Source organism: Dermacentor andersoni, chromosome 3 (assembly GCF_023375885.2).
Source record: "Dermacentor andersoni chromosome 3, qqDerAnde1_hic_scaffold, whole genome shotgun sequence".
NCBI lineage: Eukaryota > Metazoa > Arthropoda > Arachnida > Ixodida > Ixodidae > Dermacentor > Dermacentor andersoni.
In genome coordinates, this window is record NC_092816.1 from 152,173,358 (window position 1) to 152,188,690 (window position 15,333).

Here is a 15,333-nt window from a genome sequence, read left to right on the forward strand (position 1 = left end):
CTACACTAAGGTAAAATCAGACACCGAACATCCATGCCATTCCATCGTTAGCGACCTCTCCGCTGCCAGACTTTACCGTAACCGCCCACTTATTAGAACTCCTTTGAGCCTGCGCTTGGAAGCAATGGCAGAAAAAACATACATACACTTCCCAGAAAATATTCTAATGCCTCCCACTCGCCTTCCACCGCCTTGGGAATGGCAGACCATGGAGTGCGATATCTCTTTTGTTGCAATAACGAAACATGCACCTGAGGCACACATACTATCACACTTCCTCGAACTCCAAGCGAAGTACTGCTGCGCCGAGTTTTACACAGATGCTTCCAAGTCATCTGCTGGTGTCGCATATGCAGCTCTTGGGCCAGTTTTTTCCACCTCCGGTACTCTAAATCCTAACACAAGTATTTTTACGGCTGAAGCGTACGCAATACTCTCAGCTGTAAAGCACATCAGACAAGCAAATCTGAATAAGGCCATCATTTTCACAGATTCGTTAAGCGTAATAAGGGCCTTAATGAGTTTTCGAAAACATAAGAACCCTGTTTTTAATGAACTGTACACACAACTATGCCTAGCATTAATGTACAACCAAAACATCGTCCTATGTTGGGTACCTGGCCATAGGGGCATAAAAGGCAATGTAGCTGCTGACGAAAGTGCAACGTCAGTCGTCTTTAATGAAACGGATGTGAATAGACCCATAGCAGCAACAGAACTTAAGCCCTTCTTACGCCATAAACTGAGGAAGTACTGGCAAGATCAATGGGATAATGCAATATTGAATAAGCTACACGTTATCAAACCAAAATTAGGGAACTGGATAACTGAAAGAATAGCAAGACATAAGGAAGTACTTCTGCGTAGATTAAGAATAGGACATACGTACGCCACTCACTCCTACCTTTTGACGGGAAGCGAACCTCCGACATGTACCAAATGTGGCAACAGGCTTACAGTTATTCATGTTCTTATCCAATGCACTGAAATAGAGGCAGAAAGGAAAAAGTACTTCCCCTCCGCTTATCTGCAACACATACCATTACACCCAGCATTCTTTCTCAGCAATGAACCCCTTTTTAGATAGATATTTATTTCTCTCAAAACAAAGTACAGAAATTAGAGAGGACGGAAGGGAAAAAGCTGCCGAATGCAGCTTGAGGACCCCCTACGCCCTACAGAGCAGCAGTGAGGTGAGAAACAAAGGCAATACGACAGGTTGCAAAGTATACACAAACAGAATGCAAAATCACAATACTCGTAATCTATTGCATAACTGCAATTTTTACGCGGAATCTATTACATTGTTATGATTTTACACAATTAACGCAATTACACAATTTCTTCGTCAATTCCCATTACACAATTCTAACGCCAAAAAATACAGATAAATATAATTCATTCAAGTCCACTACAATACAGTTACACAGGTGAGCTATTCGCTCGAAAGCCCGAAAAGATTGATCAATTCTATGAAAGTTTGTATAGAAAGCAACCTAAGGGAAAAACGATTATCTTCGAGAACATTTAGATACCTAGGCAGATTGTACGATAAAGATTGTGTGCGGTATTTGGTGCGACTTAACGGTAGGGACCATGACATAGAATGACGTACATCATATGTAGGTTCATGACGTACAAGCTGAAACATTGTTAGCATAAGGTTGTTGTTAGTTGCTACAGCAGTTTTGTAAATGTAAAGAAGTTTGAACACATACAAGGTAGTTACACTTAAAATATTGAACTGCCTAAAATATTCCCTGGTGTAAGCATTCCACGGTATATTAGCTATCAGCCTTACCGCACGCTTTTGTGCAATTAAAAGGCGCTGTTTATTGTGTTGTGTCGTTGTACCCCAAACTGTGTGGCAATAAGTAATCACTGGCGCTATGTATGAATTATAAATGAGGAGTTTAACCTGTGTGGGAAGGGTTAACCTATGTTTGCATAACACCCCATTTAACCTGTTCATTTTAGCACGAATATTTTCAACTTGTAGGTCCCAATTGAGTGTCTCAGAGAATATAACACCAAGAGATTTTATACTGGATACAATATCAATCTTGTCATTACCTAATAATAGTTCGATATCACCACTTACTACTTTATTTTTTGTTCTATATATCACAGCTTTTGTTTTATTTGTATTAACTTTAAGACAATTTTTATTACACCAGTGACGCAAATGTTCCAAAAATTGGTTGCCACGGATGGGTAACTCAGCTAGTGTGTTTCCTGTGGCGAGCATTGTAATATCATCAGCGTAAGCTACGAGATGAACCGGAAAGGGGGTATGAAAAATGTCATTTATATAAACTAAAAACAACAGAGGCCCTAAAATGCTTCCCTGTGGTACACCGGATAAGATTGGCTCAACATCTGATGAGGTTTCATTTAAACACACCATTTGTTTACGGTACTTTAGGTAAGACTGTATTAAAGCAAGACTGATGCCCCTAATGCCATAGTGACTGAGTTTCTGAGATAATAGAAAGTGGTCAATTAGATCAAATGCTTTGGATAAGTCTATATATATCCCGAGAACAAGAAGCTTTTCTTCAAAGGCGGAAATTATAATTTCTTTTTGTTTAGTCAATGCCATCTCAGTCGACCTCTGTTTTCTAAATCCAAACTGGTAGTCAGAAAGAACAGAATGCTTACTTAGAAAGTTCGTCAACCGGCAATGAATAATTTTTTCTAATGCTTTAGACAGTACTGGAAGAATCGATATTGGTCTGTAGTTGGAAAAGTCAGAAACAGATCCACTTTTATGTGTGGCAACAACCTTTGCGATCTGCATTTGTTTTGGGAAGACGCCGCTACTTAAACAAAGGTTATAAATATATACTAGTGTCGGGGCTAATAAGTCTATTACAAATTTAAATGGTTGGATTTGAAAACCATCTTTATCCTTGGATTTACTCGACCGGAGGTTCGAAAACACGAATATTATTTCAGATTCAGTAGTTGGAAACATAAATAAGGTTTCGTGAACGCTCGGTGCCACACAGGCATAACCGACAGGGACATCTGGTGCGACACAAAGTGATTTTGTAATATTAATGAAAAACCTATTGAACTGGTTGGAAAGTTCCTTTCCGCACAGAACTTCGCCTTCTTTTTCAATGGAAGCAATAGGACGGCGTGACCGGAAGTTAAGCAAGCGATTTAGTTGGTCCCATTGGTCTCGGGCACTGTTTCTCGAAGCGGGGTCAAAAAGATGGCTAAAATATTCCAATTTCGCCCTCTTCAGTTTTCGGTTTAACTGATTACGGTATTTTTTATATGCGCCTAATTCTTCAGGGTCTCGAGATTTAATGAACTGCGTAAATAACTTGTCTTTCAATTTTATTTCACGAATTAGTTCTGCCGTTATCCATGGTTTTCTATTTTTGCATTTTCTTGCATGCCTCAGAGGAAAAGAAGTGTTGTAAATAGCTTTCAGTTTGGATAGAAAAGCATCGTAAGCCATGTCAGGGTCATTTATGGATAGGACGTATTCCCAGTCAGTGGCGGAAATCGCGTTCCGAAAGTTACTCAAGGTGTTCGGATCAATGCGGCGATACTTGAAATCATGCGGTTTAGAAGCGCTTTCTGGTCTAGCATTGTTAACAAAAGCAAAGATTGGGAGGTGATCACTGATGTCACAGGCGACGGTCCCTGCATCTATGTTAGACTTATCTGCATTTGTGATGATAACGTCGATACACGTTGCCGTGGAGCACGTTATGCGCGTCGGGGTTTCGATAACGTTGCAAAACCCATATGCATCAATTAAGGCCACAAGTTCCTTTCCTGGTTTCGATACACATTTCATATCTAAGTTCACATCACCCGACAGAAAAAGCAATCTTTCATTAGAAGACGCGTAATCAAAAAGAGCTTCTAGCGTTTCGAAAAACGTGTCTAGTCTTGCATTAGGGGGACGATACACCACACTGAAAATGCTACTATGGCTTTCTACAGTCAATAGCTCAAGATCTTCCGTTGCCAACGTAAATTGCTCGCTTTGAGCAACAGTTATTGCATTATGAATATGCATCGACACGCCCCCACCTTTGTGACCGGATCTGTTAAGGAAAAAGTGCTTATAACCATCTAGAGCAAGATTAGTACACTAAAGGAGAAACCCAGAGATTCAAAAAGTAACTGTAAATCTTCGAACTTATTGTTAATTGAGCGACAATTAAGATGAAAAATTCCTAGTGTATTGTCATTTGCATACTTCTTGAGAACCGAAGGAGCTAAAAGTTCGTGACAATTCATCAGAGCGATAAGATATACTAGATCATTTTAACGAGGTCCGCACTGCTGATCACCTTCAGCAGTCTGCTTTTTTCTTCTTTGCGTGCGAATATTTGGCCACCGCGCACCCACACGAATTTCCAGTTGACATCCCGTTTCTTATTGATTGTCTGCCCAAGTAGACGCTTCCGTTCAGGGCACAAGTGCTCGTTGATGTAGATAGGGGTAGACGCAGTGAAACCGAGGTCCTTACATGTCATCCTTTTCTTTCTGGCTTTCACAAGGACAGCATCGCGTTTCTGGCGGCGAGCGAATTGCACAATAGCGTTCATGTTCATTTAACCGCCAGGAACTGACACTCTGTGACAGAGTTCTACATCAGTGGGTAGGATAGGCTCTCCAATTTTATCGCCGATTTTGCCGATTAACTCAAGCAGGTTTTCTGCGCGGTTCATGGGAATTCCTTTTATTTCCAGGTTGCGGTTTCGAGAGTACTGTTCGCACTCCGTGATCCTTACGTCTGCTTTGTGAAGTTGAACATTCAAGAGATTACATTGTTGTTTTAAACTTTCATTTTCTACCCGTAAGCGTTTGTTTTCATCCAACACCTTCTTGAGGTCCACGGTCATTTCATTAAACTTTTGGTCTGAAGAAGACAGGCTCGCCTTAATCTCCCTTAGTTCACTGCGAATATCACGTTCAAAGGACTCTCGAAAAAGCTTCAAGTCATTTTTGATTTCATTTTTCAGGTCGTCACACATACCATTACACCCAGCATTCTTTCTCAGCAATGAACCCCTTTTTACTTTTCAATCAGTATTAAACGTTTTAACTGAAACTGACACCTTAAGTGTAATTTGGCCAGGCTATTTGTAGCACGGCCTCCACCTGGAGGTCGTAGCTGCAATGAAATCATTTTCTAGAGCACGTGCCTCCCAGCCCTTGCTTTCAAGGCCTTGCTGAGGCACTAGTGCTACAGCCATCACATATTTTACTGATCATCCATATCTCGCGAAACATCTATTTTCATCGCAGACACCATCAGTCACTGTCATCTTTTTTATACTTGTATTTTACGCACTCCAGAGCGAATACATTTTAGGCCCTTTTACAGCCACATTGCACCATACGTATATTTTCCATCTTTTAGCGAATATTTTAGGCCAGGATGCAGCCGTGTATCATATACTCCCCACAATCAACACTCACATAACATTGACAAGCACGGATCATCGACTTGGCGCTCTTTGGCCACATCTGGCCCTTGCGCCAATAAACTCTACTAATCAAATCATCATTTCACAACTCCACGTCCTCACAAGCGCCGTTTCTTTAACGACAACGCTAGGATGACTGCAGGCACATCAGGTGTGCAGCAACAAGATTAATCGAAAAGAAGCTTTTTCCACTTTCTAGCGGCTGCTGGCTTTGAAGAACAATAAATCGTCCACACATGACACCCTTTATTATTCCGGGGGTGTAGCTCAGTGGTAGAGCGCTCGCTTCGCATGTGAGAAGTCCCGGGTTCAAACCCCGGCACCTCCAGTGTGGTGTGAAATTAAACTTTTTGTCACTTTATTTCGCAAGACAAAGTAAGCAATGCAATTATTAAAAAAAAAGCGATGTTATGTCACTTCCATATAAGTAAGTAATACTGGCATTTCTCGCGCTGGCTTTCACAACTCCACGTCCTCACAAGCGCCGTTTCTTTAACGCCAACGCTAGGATGACTGCAGGCACATCAGGTGTGCAGCAACAACGTTAATCGAAAGGAAGCTTTTTCCACTTTCTAGCAGCTGCTGGCTTTGAAGAGCTATAAATCGTCCACACATGACACCCTTTAATATTCCGGGGGTGTAGCTCAGTGGTAGAGCGCTCGCTTCGCATGTGAGAAGTCCCGGGTTCAAACCCCGGCACCTCCAGTGTGGTGTGAAATTAAACTTTTTGTCACTTTATTTCGCAAGACAAAGTAAGCAATGCAATTATTAAAAAAAAGCGATGTTATGTCACTTCCATATAAGTAAGTTATACTGGCATTTCTCGCGCTGGCTTTCACAACTCCACGTCCTCACAAGCGCCGTTTCTTTAACGACAACGCTAGGATGACTGCAGGCACATCAGGTGTGCAGCAACAACGTTAATCGAAAGGAAGCTTTTTCCACTTTCTAGCAGCTGCTGGCTTTGAAGAGCTATAAATCGTCCACACATGACACCCATGTGGTGTAAAATAAAACTTTTTATCACCATATTTCGCAACACAAAGTAAGTAATCTAATTTTTAAAAAGAAAGCGATGTTATGTCACTTCCATATAAGTAAGTAATACTGGCATTTCTCGCGCTGGCTTTCACAACTGCACGTCCTCACAAGCGCCGTTTCTTTAACGACAACGCTAGGATGACTGCAGGCACATCAGGTGTGCAGCAGCAAGATTAATCGAAAGGAAGCTTTTTCTACTTTTTAGCGGCTGCTGGCTTTGAAGAGCAATAAATCGTCCACACATGACACCCTTGTGGTGTAAAATTAAACTTTTTATCACCATATTTCGGAACACAAAGTAAGCAATGCAATTATTAAAAAAAAGCGATGTTACGTCACTTTCGTATAAGCAAGTAATACTCGCCTTTCTCGCGCTGGCTTTCGCAACTCCACGTCCTCACAAGCGCCGTTTCTTTAACGACAACGCTAGGATGACTGCAGGCACATCAGGTGTGCAGCAACAAGATTAATCGAAAGGAAGCTTTTTCTACTTTCTAGCGGCTGCTGGCTTTGAAGAACAATAAATCGTCCACACATGACACCCTTGTGGTGTAAAATTAAACTTTTTATCACCATATTTCGGAACACAAAGTAAGCAATCTAATTATTAAAAAAAGCGATGTTATGTCACTTCCATATAAGTAAGTAATACTGGCATTTCTCGCGCTGGCTTTCACAACTGCACGTCCTCACAAGCGCCGTTTCTTTAACGACAACGCTAGGATGACTGCAGGCACATCAGGTGTGCAGCATTAAGTTTAAACGAAAGGAAGCTTTTTCTACTTTCTAGCGGCTGCTGGCTTTGAAGAGCAATAAATCGACCACACATGACACCCTTGTGGTGTAAAATAAAACTTTTTATCACCATATTTCGCAACACAAAGTAAGCAATCTAATTATTAAAAAAAAAGCGATGTTATGTCACTTCCATATAAGTAAGTAATACTGGCATTTCTCGCGCTGGCTTTCGCAACTCCACGTCCTCACAAGCGCCGTTTCTTTAACGACAACGCTAGGATGACTGCAGGTACATCAGGTGTGCAGCAACAAGATTAATCGAAAGGAAGCTTTTTCCAATTTCTAGTGGCTGCTGGCTTTGAAGAACAATAAATCGTCCACACATGACACCCTTTAATATTCCGGGGGTGTAGCTCATCATTCTGCTTCCGGCTCCCGAGCTGAACGGATCGCGGGATCATGGGCTCCAATGGAGCGGCATATGCGGCTGTTAGCCGCGGCAACAGGTTTTCGACGGAAGAAGATAAGGATTACCAGATAATTTTGCCTCGGCTACCTACAGGACGTGTTGTTTTAAACACAGTTTTTTTTGCACGGTGACGCTCGTGTTCGCCCGTTTCGTGTAGAAGATTTTCGAGAGTCGCTTCAAGCTGTTGGTATGCTCTCTGGCGTCGTCGCCCTTGGAGCATACCAAATCAACCATGTATGGGCGGTGACGATGAAGACAGCCGAGGCTGCCGAAAAGCTGGCGGCCCTGAAGGAGCTGCAGGTGAAGGGGCGTCGCTGCCTGGTCATCGACCCCAAGGAACAACAGGTGAAGCTTCGTATCCACTGGCTTCTGCATGGGGTGGACGACGAAGACGTCAAGACCGCGCTCGCCTCCTTCGGCAAAGTGACGGAAGTGACCCGGGAGCGCTGGCGAGTGGATGGCGTTTCCGACAAGGGCTCGACGACCCGAGCAGTGCTGCTGCAGCTGAAGGCAGGAATGAAAGTCGACGACCTGCCCCACCAGATCCGCGTCGCCGGCGAGCTTGCGCTGGTGGTAGCCCCAGGACGTCCCATGCAGTGCCTGCGCTGCCGGGGCTCTGGCCACGTTCGTCGTGAATGCAAGGTTCCCCGTTGCTCGCGGTGCAGGCTTTTTGGACACAACGGCGCGGACTGTGTGCGTTCATACGCAGTGGCCGCGGGTTCGGCGGAGAGCGAGCCGTCGACGTTAGACCATGTAATGGACGTGACCGAGGCGGAGGAAGCGGCCACGGGAGCTGCAAACGGCAAAGTGGCGGCAGAAACCGGCGCGACGACCAAGCAAGCCGAAGGAGGAAGGAATATCCCTCCCCCCAAAGAACCAGCAGCTACAGTCGAAAGCGTGAAGACGGCCCCGCAAGAAAATGAGAGCCACCAGCCAGCTACGGATGCAACGCAGGCAGAGGCGGACGACAACGCGACCCCTGCTAGCGCCCGCGTCGAATCCGTCTCGGCACCGGTCAAGAGATCCCTGCAGCACGAGGAGAAAGTCGACGGAAAGGCCGGCGGTGACTCCGAGGCACCACCCGCTAAGACGCTACCTGGAAGGCGCTCCGCCCTCAAGCCTAAGCCGAACCTGGAGACTGACCGTAGGCTTACCCCGAAGCCGACCAAAGAGGAACCCGGGCGACGGCCACCGGATGGCCACGGAGGCGTCTAGCGGTCAGCTAGACGTTAAGGTGAGCACCATGCTCCGGGCCTTCTCCCCTCCGGTTTTCACCAATAATGGCTACCAACCCGTCGCTTAGCCTCGGCACGCTAAACGTTCGAGGTCTGGCCGCCAAAAGGAAACAGAGTCAGGTTTACAGACTACTAGTGGACCACGACCTCGACGTTTTAGCCGTGCAAGAAACCAAGGTAGACGGCGAGGAGGAGACCGGGAGCATGGTGCAAAGGTTCACGTATAACTACTATACGGTAGTGAGCCACGCCTTAGGGACTTCGGCAGGGTGTGTGCTGTTCGTGAGGAAGCTCCCTGGTCTTGTTATAGATGGTTACTTCTCCTGTACTTCTGGTCGACTTGTCTTTTGTGACTTCAGCTATTGTAATGTCCAATGGCGCGTGTTTTGCATTTATGCGCCTAATACTGTGCAAGAGAGGGCAAATTTCTTTTTGAGTTTAAAGCATCATTTACACGTGCAAAAAATGATAGCCTGTGTAGGCGACTTCAACTGCGTATTGAAAGCTGAGGATAGGTCTACGCGTCGCGTGGTTTGTGACAAAAGTAGTGATATCCTGGCGCAGATTACACACGAATTCGAATTAGAAGATATCGCAGAATGTTTTCGCGGTCACGGAGACGTAAGCTACACTCACTTTCAGGGCACAAGTCACGCACGCTTAGACCGTATCTATCTTTCATATGATTTAGTTGAAAAATGCCAGTGCTACACAGTTACGGCCATATCATATTCTGACCACTGCCTGGTAAAAAGCACGGTGGGCAGCAAGAAAGAACGAAACAAGTTCGTCTGGGAACTGTGGAAATTGAATGCAGAGCTGTTACGGGATGAAACTTTTAACGAAAATGTAGTGGCTGCTCTGAATTCTTTTGGAACAGACAGTTCTACGAAATTTGGTGAGGAATGGGAGTTGCTGAAGCAAAGCATTAAATTGAAGGCAATCGAAAGAAGTAGCGTACTGCGATATGAACAAAAGGCCAGAGAAAAGGGTTTAACAACATTGCTAGAAACATTTGCGAAGCTTGAATGCATGCAACCTGGCGCCTATCAACAAGATATGCGCGCCGTTAAGAAGAAGCTCGAGGTATTCGACGAAGATCGCTTCCGAGGTGCGCTAGTGCGCGCCAGAGCAGAAAGGCTATCATGCGGGGAAACGCCAACGAAAAGAGCACTGGGGCTAGAAAAAAAGCACTCGAGACGTAAGCAGATTGAGGCTATCGAATATGAAGGGGTGGTATTAACGTATAACAATAATATAAGGCGTGCTTTCTTTGAGCATTACAAAGAACTTTTTGCATTCAGGCCTGTCAACATGCACGATTTCAAGAAATTATTTTTGCAACGAATCCCACAGCTGTCGAGTGAGGTTAAAGAAACCTTAGAACGACCATTAACAGATCATGAAGTGATGAAAGCCATCGAAGACCTGAATCCTGGGAAGTCGCCAGGTCCAGACGGTCTTTGTGCCGCTTGGTACAAATCGTTCAAAAGCCACCTAGCTCCTATCTTAACAGCAGTTTTCAATGAAGCATATGAACTGAAAATACTTCCACCATCCTTTGGCCAGTCCCATACAGTACTAATACCGAAAACAGAAGAGACCGAAAAGCTCAAGCAACTTTCCTCCTACAGACCCATAGCGCTTACTAACTGCGACTACAAAATATTGATGAAGGTGTTGGCACGACGGGTCCAGTCAGTTATTCAGGAAGTAGTCGGCCCACACCAGACGTGTGGTGTTCGTGGAAGAACCATTTTCACTAACATCCATAAAATGAAGTGTGCGCTGGAGTGTTGTGACGCCATGTGCGATGCAGTAGCCATCCTCCAGCTAGACTTGGAGAAGGCGTTTGATTGTGTTTCTCACGACATATTGCTTACCATCCTTGAACACGTTAATTTTGGCCGCATAATCGCTGAAGGGGTGACCATGGCGTACTGGAGCTGCTATACCAGACTTATAATTAATCAGATGTTGGGGGCCCCCATTAACGTGAAGCGCTCCGTTCGCCAGGGTTGTCCACTCAGTCCACTCCTGTTTTGTGTCTACATAGAAACGCTATGTCTGGCCATCATCGAAAATGAATGTATTAAGGGGTTTAGTCTTCAATCAGCAGAAGTGAAGCTACTGGCATACGCTGACGATGTGGCTGTGTGCTGTAAAGACAAACAAAGTGTATTGAATACTGTTAATATCGTCAAAAAGTTTGGTAACGTCACTAACAGCTACGTTAACTGGCAGAAATGTTTGGGGTTTTGGCATGGAAGATGGGCGTCTACACCAGACCACTTTTCGAACGTAAACTGGGTCACGACGCCAGTTAAGTACCTTGGAGCACCCCTTGATGCCTACAAGGACAGTAGCGAGTACTGGAAGGAGCGGACAAAAGAACTAAAAGAAAAAGCCGACCGATGGAACGCCTATCACTTGTCAATGTTCGCGAGAGCTACAGCGTGCAACATGTTTCTCGTGTCAAAGATCTGGTACGTAATGCAGGTCCTACAGTGCTCTCGTATTAATGTGCAGAAACTGCACCGCGTGTTCGCTGTATTCGTGTGGGCATCGAGCTGGGAGCGATGCAGCCGAGATAATCTCTTCCGACGTGTGAAGGATGGTGGTCTGGGGTTGGCGCACGTTTTCTTGCGTCAACTGGTGAATAGATTCTCCTTCTTTCGAGATACAAACGACCCATTTCTGCGCACGGTGATCCAAATGAGGCTGTCAAGATCACTTCCCGAATTCGTTGTAGGTACGGAAATAATGCCAGGACCAGTCCGTGGTTTCTTTCGGGAAATAGTTCAGAGTGTTTCTTTTTTGCGTGTTCGTTTTTCAAGTGCATATTTGTGGAGTGTAAAACGGAAAAAGTTATATCGTGATTTATGTGACGGTGTTTTGCTGGTACCTATGTACAGAGCCCCGTACAGTGGAGGCCCAGGCCTAGATGTATTGAAAAGGGTGAAGAAGATGCCAGTTCAACCAGCCACTAAATCGTTCTTTTTTAAATTACACACCGGTACTCTACCTGTTAAAATCTTCCTTGAACAACGTGGGTTCTACATGCCATGGGGAACCCACTGCCTTATATGTAAAAAAACAGAAAGCATAGATCACGTCTTCATCCACTGTTGGGAAGGGGTCTTTTTCTGGGACGTGTTACAAAGGACTCAAAAAAAGGAGCTACCTATAGATCCCCACGGAATCAGGTTTCTGCCAGTATATGACGACGAAGGTTTCCCGTACGACCTGATCATGCTTACGGGCCTCCACTGTTTATGGCGCGCAAGAACGGCGGGTTACCATTGTGACCCGGATGCCCGACCGGCGCGTCTGTACTTTTGTGAATCCATGCAACGGTATGTGGAAGTGATCAAGTTGCAACAGCCTGTTCCTGAGTGGCTGTCGAGGGTTGAACCCCTTACAGCACTAAAGGAATTTTAATCCGACAACGTCGTGCCACAGTAGCGGACGGCAGCGAGTGTAAATATTACTGTTCTTTGTTCCGTTTGTGTATTCATCCCTTTTTGCCTCTTTGGTCTTTGTTTATATCATTTAGGAATTTGTGTTGTGATATGTCGAGGACTGGCAATAAAGAAAAAAAAAAAAAAGAAACAGGGGGTGTAGCTCAGTGGTAGAGCGCTCGCTTCGCATGTGAGAAATCCCGGGTTCAAACCCCGGCACCTCCAGTGTGGTGTAAAATTAAACTTTTTATCACCATATTTCTCAGCACAAAGTAAGCAATCTAATTGTTAAAAAAAAGCGATGTTACGTCACTTTCATATAAGTAAGTAATACTCGCCTTTCTCGCGCTGGCTTTCACAACTCCACGTCCTGACAAGCGCCGTTTCTTTAACGACAACGCTAGGATGACTGCAGGCACATCAGGTGTGCAGCAACAAGATTAATCGAAAAGAAGCTTTTTGCACTTTCTAGCGGCTGCTGGCTTTGAAGAACAATAAATCGTCCACACATGACACCCTTTATTATTCCGGGGGTGTAGCTCAGTGGTAGAGCGCTCGCATTCTGCATCCGGCAGCCGAGCTGTTCGGATCGTAGGGTCATGGCCTCTTCCGGGGCAGCGACAGCGGCCACTTTTGGTCGCGGAAACAGGATTACAAAGGATGATAAGGAATATCCGTTGATTTTGCCTCAACTGCCAAAAGGACGAGTTGCGATTAACACCGTGTTTTTGCACGGTGATGTGCGTGCGAGACCATACAAGGTCGAAGATTTCAGGGACGCCCTACTGCCGACAGGCCTCCTACCGGACGTGGTATGCATAGGGGCGTACGAGATAAACCACGTCTGGGCGGTGACCCTGAATGATGCGACTGCGACGAAAAGACTGGTTTCCCTAAAGGACCTGCAAGTGAAGGGACGACGATGCGTCATCGTGGACCCGCAGGACCAGCAGGTGAAGCTTAGGCTTCACTGGCTGTTGTACGGAGTGGCTGACGAGGACGTCCGGACAGCGTTCGCGGCTTTCGGCAAGGTGGAAGAGGTGAGCCGGGAACGGTGGCGAGTCGAAGGCATGGGAAGCAAGACGTCGACCACCAGGACGGTGCTCCTCAAGCTAAAGAACGGCGTCAAAGTTGAGGACCTTCCTCATCAGGTCCGCGTCGGGGGAGAGTTGGCCTTGGTGGTTGTGCCCGGTCGACCCATGCAGTGCCTGCGCTGCCAAGGCACGGGGCACGTCCGACGAGAGTGTAAAGTCCCACGCTGTTCCAGGTGCAGACGTTTCGGCCACGTTGACGCTGACTGCGTCAAATCCTACGCCGCCGTGACAGGACCAGCAGCGACTGACGTTGCTGAGGAGCACGTCATGGACGTGGTTGAGACGGAGGACGCCGCCAAAGGAATTGGAGACTTGGTTTCGACAGCCACACTTGGAGGGTCATCTACCGCTGGCGCTGAAGGCACGGTGGCTGAGGCTGCCGAGAAGACGGGCAAACCGGTACAGGTCCCGCGTGCAGTGAGCCTTGCTACGGGGGGCGTTAACGAAGACGCACCCGACAACGACACGACAGCAATGCTGCAGGACAAGGAAGTCAATGACGGCGAGCGGGCCGCGATTATTGGTGCCCCAGTCAAGCGCCCCCACGACGAGACCAAGGACAAGGACGGCGGTGCCACCAGCACCAGCGAGGGGCCGCCGACGTAGGCGCCTCAAGGAAGGCGGATGGGCTACAAGCCAAAACCCAATGTACCACCTGGAAAGAAGCCTGTGGGCAAAACGGCCACGGTTGACGACACAAACAAGCCGGGAGGTCCCGGAGGCGGCTAGCCGAGGGCTAGTCGTGAACGGTAAGCACCATGCTCCGGGCCTGCTTTTCTCGCTAGCTGAAAATGGCTGAAATACCGTCCCTTATTATTGCCACATTGAACGTGCGAGGCTTGGCGGCTAGTCGTAGGCAAAGTCAGGTCCTACGGTTGGTCACTGACCACAACTTAGACGTACTAGCCGTCCAAGAGAATAAGGTTGATGGAGAGGAGCAGACCGGGAGCATGGTGCGACGATTCACGCACAGATATTTTGCGGTTGTTAGTCATGCGGTAGGCACGTCCGGGGGGTGCATTCTGTTCGTCAAGAAGCTGCCTGGACTGCAGATTCAAAGTGTATATTCCTGTGAATCTGGAAGGATTGTTTTTTGCGATGTCGTGATATGTAATGTTGAATTCTGTGTCATATGCGTCTACGCTCCGAATTCAGTCGAGGAGCGTGTCTCCTTTTTTTCTAACCTTTCTAAGCATGTCCGCTGTGATAAGCGCGTTATCTTGTTAGGGGACTTTAATTGTGTGTTGAATGCCAGAGACCGAGTGAATAATGCAGGTGTGCGCGACAAAAGCAGTAGCGTATTATCAAATCTAATAGGGGAAAATGAACTTGACGATGTTTTCGAGTGTCTGGAAGGGGGGCGTGAAGTGACATTTACTCGTTTTCAGGGTAGTTAGTAGTCATGCACGACTGGATCGAATGTACATGTCGTTGGACATGATTCCAAGATGCCACAGTTATTGTGTAGTGCCCGTGTCGTTTTCGGACCACTGCCTCGTAAAATGTCACATAGGTGTAGTGAAAACGAAACATGCTTTTAATTGGGATCTATGGAAAATGAATGCCTTGTTACTAAATGATCAGTGGTTTGTAAAAGCAGTAAGGGATGCGGTTAACGAAGTATTCTATGATGCAACGGAAACAATAGCGGAGAAGTGGGAATGTTTTAAACAGAAGGTTAAAATTAAAGCCATAGAAAGATCGAGTTGCATAAAATTCGAGAGGGAAATAAAAGAAAAGGGCTTAAGAAGACTGCTTGAGCAGCTGATAACGCTTGAGTGTAGAGAGCCTGGTACGTACAAAGACGACGTGCGAAACATCAAGGAAAAACTT

The 15,333-nt window shown here is 46.1% G+C and overlaps 3 non-coding genes across 3 annotated transcripts; all 3 read left to right on the forward strand.

The window, feature by feature from the left end:
• The first annotated feature begins 5,718 nt into the window (after positions 1–5,718).
• Positions 5,719–5,790, forward strand: TRNAA-CGC (transfer RNA alanine (anticodon CGC)). Its single transcript has one exon. It is a non-coding gene; the product is annotated as a tRNA-Ala (tRNA).
• A 305-nt stretch (positions 5,791–6,095) lies between these two features.
• On the forward strand, positions 6,096–6,167 carry TRNAA-CGC (transfer RNA alanine (anticodon CGC)). Its single transcript has one exon. It is a non-coding gene; the product is annotated as a tRNA-Ala (tRNA).
• A 6,392-nt stretch (positions 6,168–12,559) lies between these two features.
• On the forward strand, positions 12,560–12,631 carry TRNAA-CGC (transfer RNA alanine (anticodon CGC)). The gene has a single exon. It is a non-coding gene; the product is annotated as a tRNA-Ala (tRNA).
• The last annotated feature ends 2,702 nt before the right edge of the window (positions 12,632–15,333 follow it).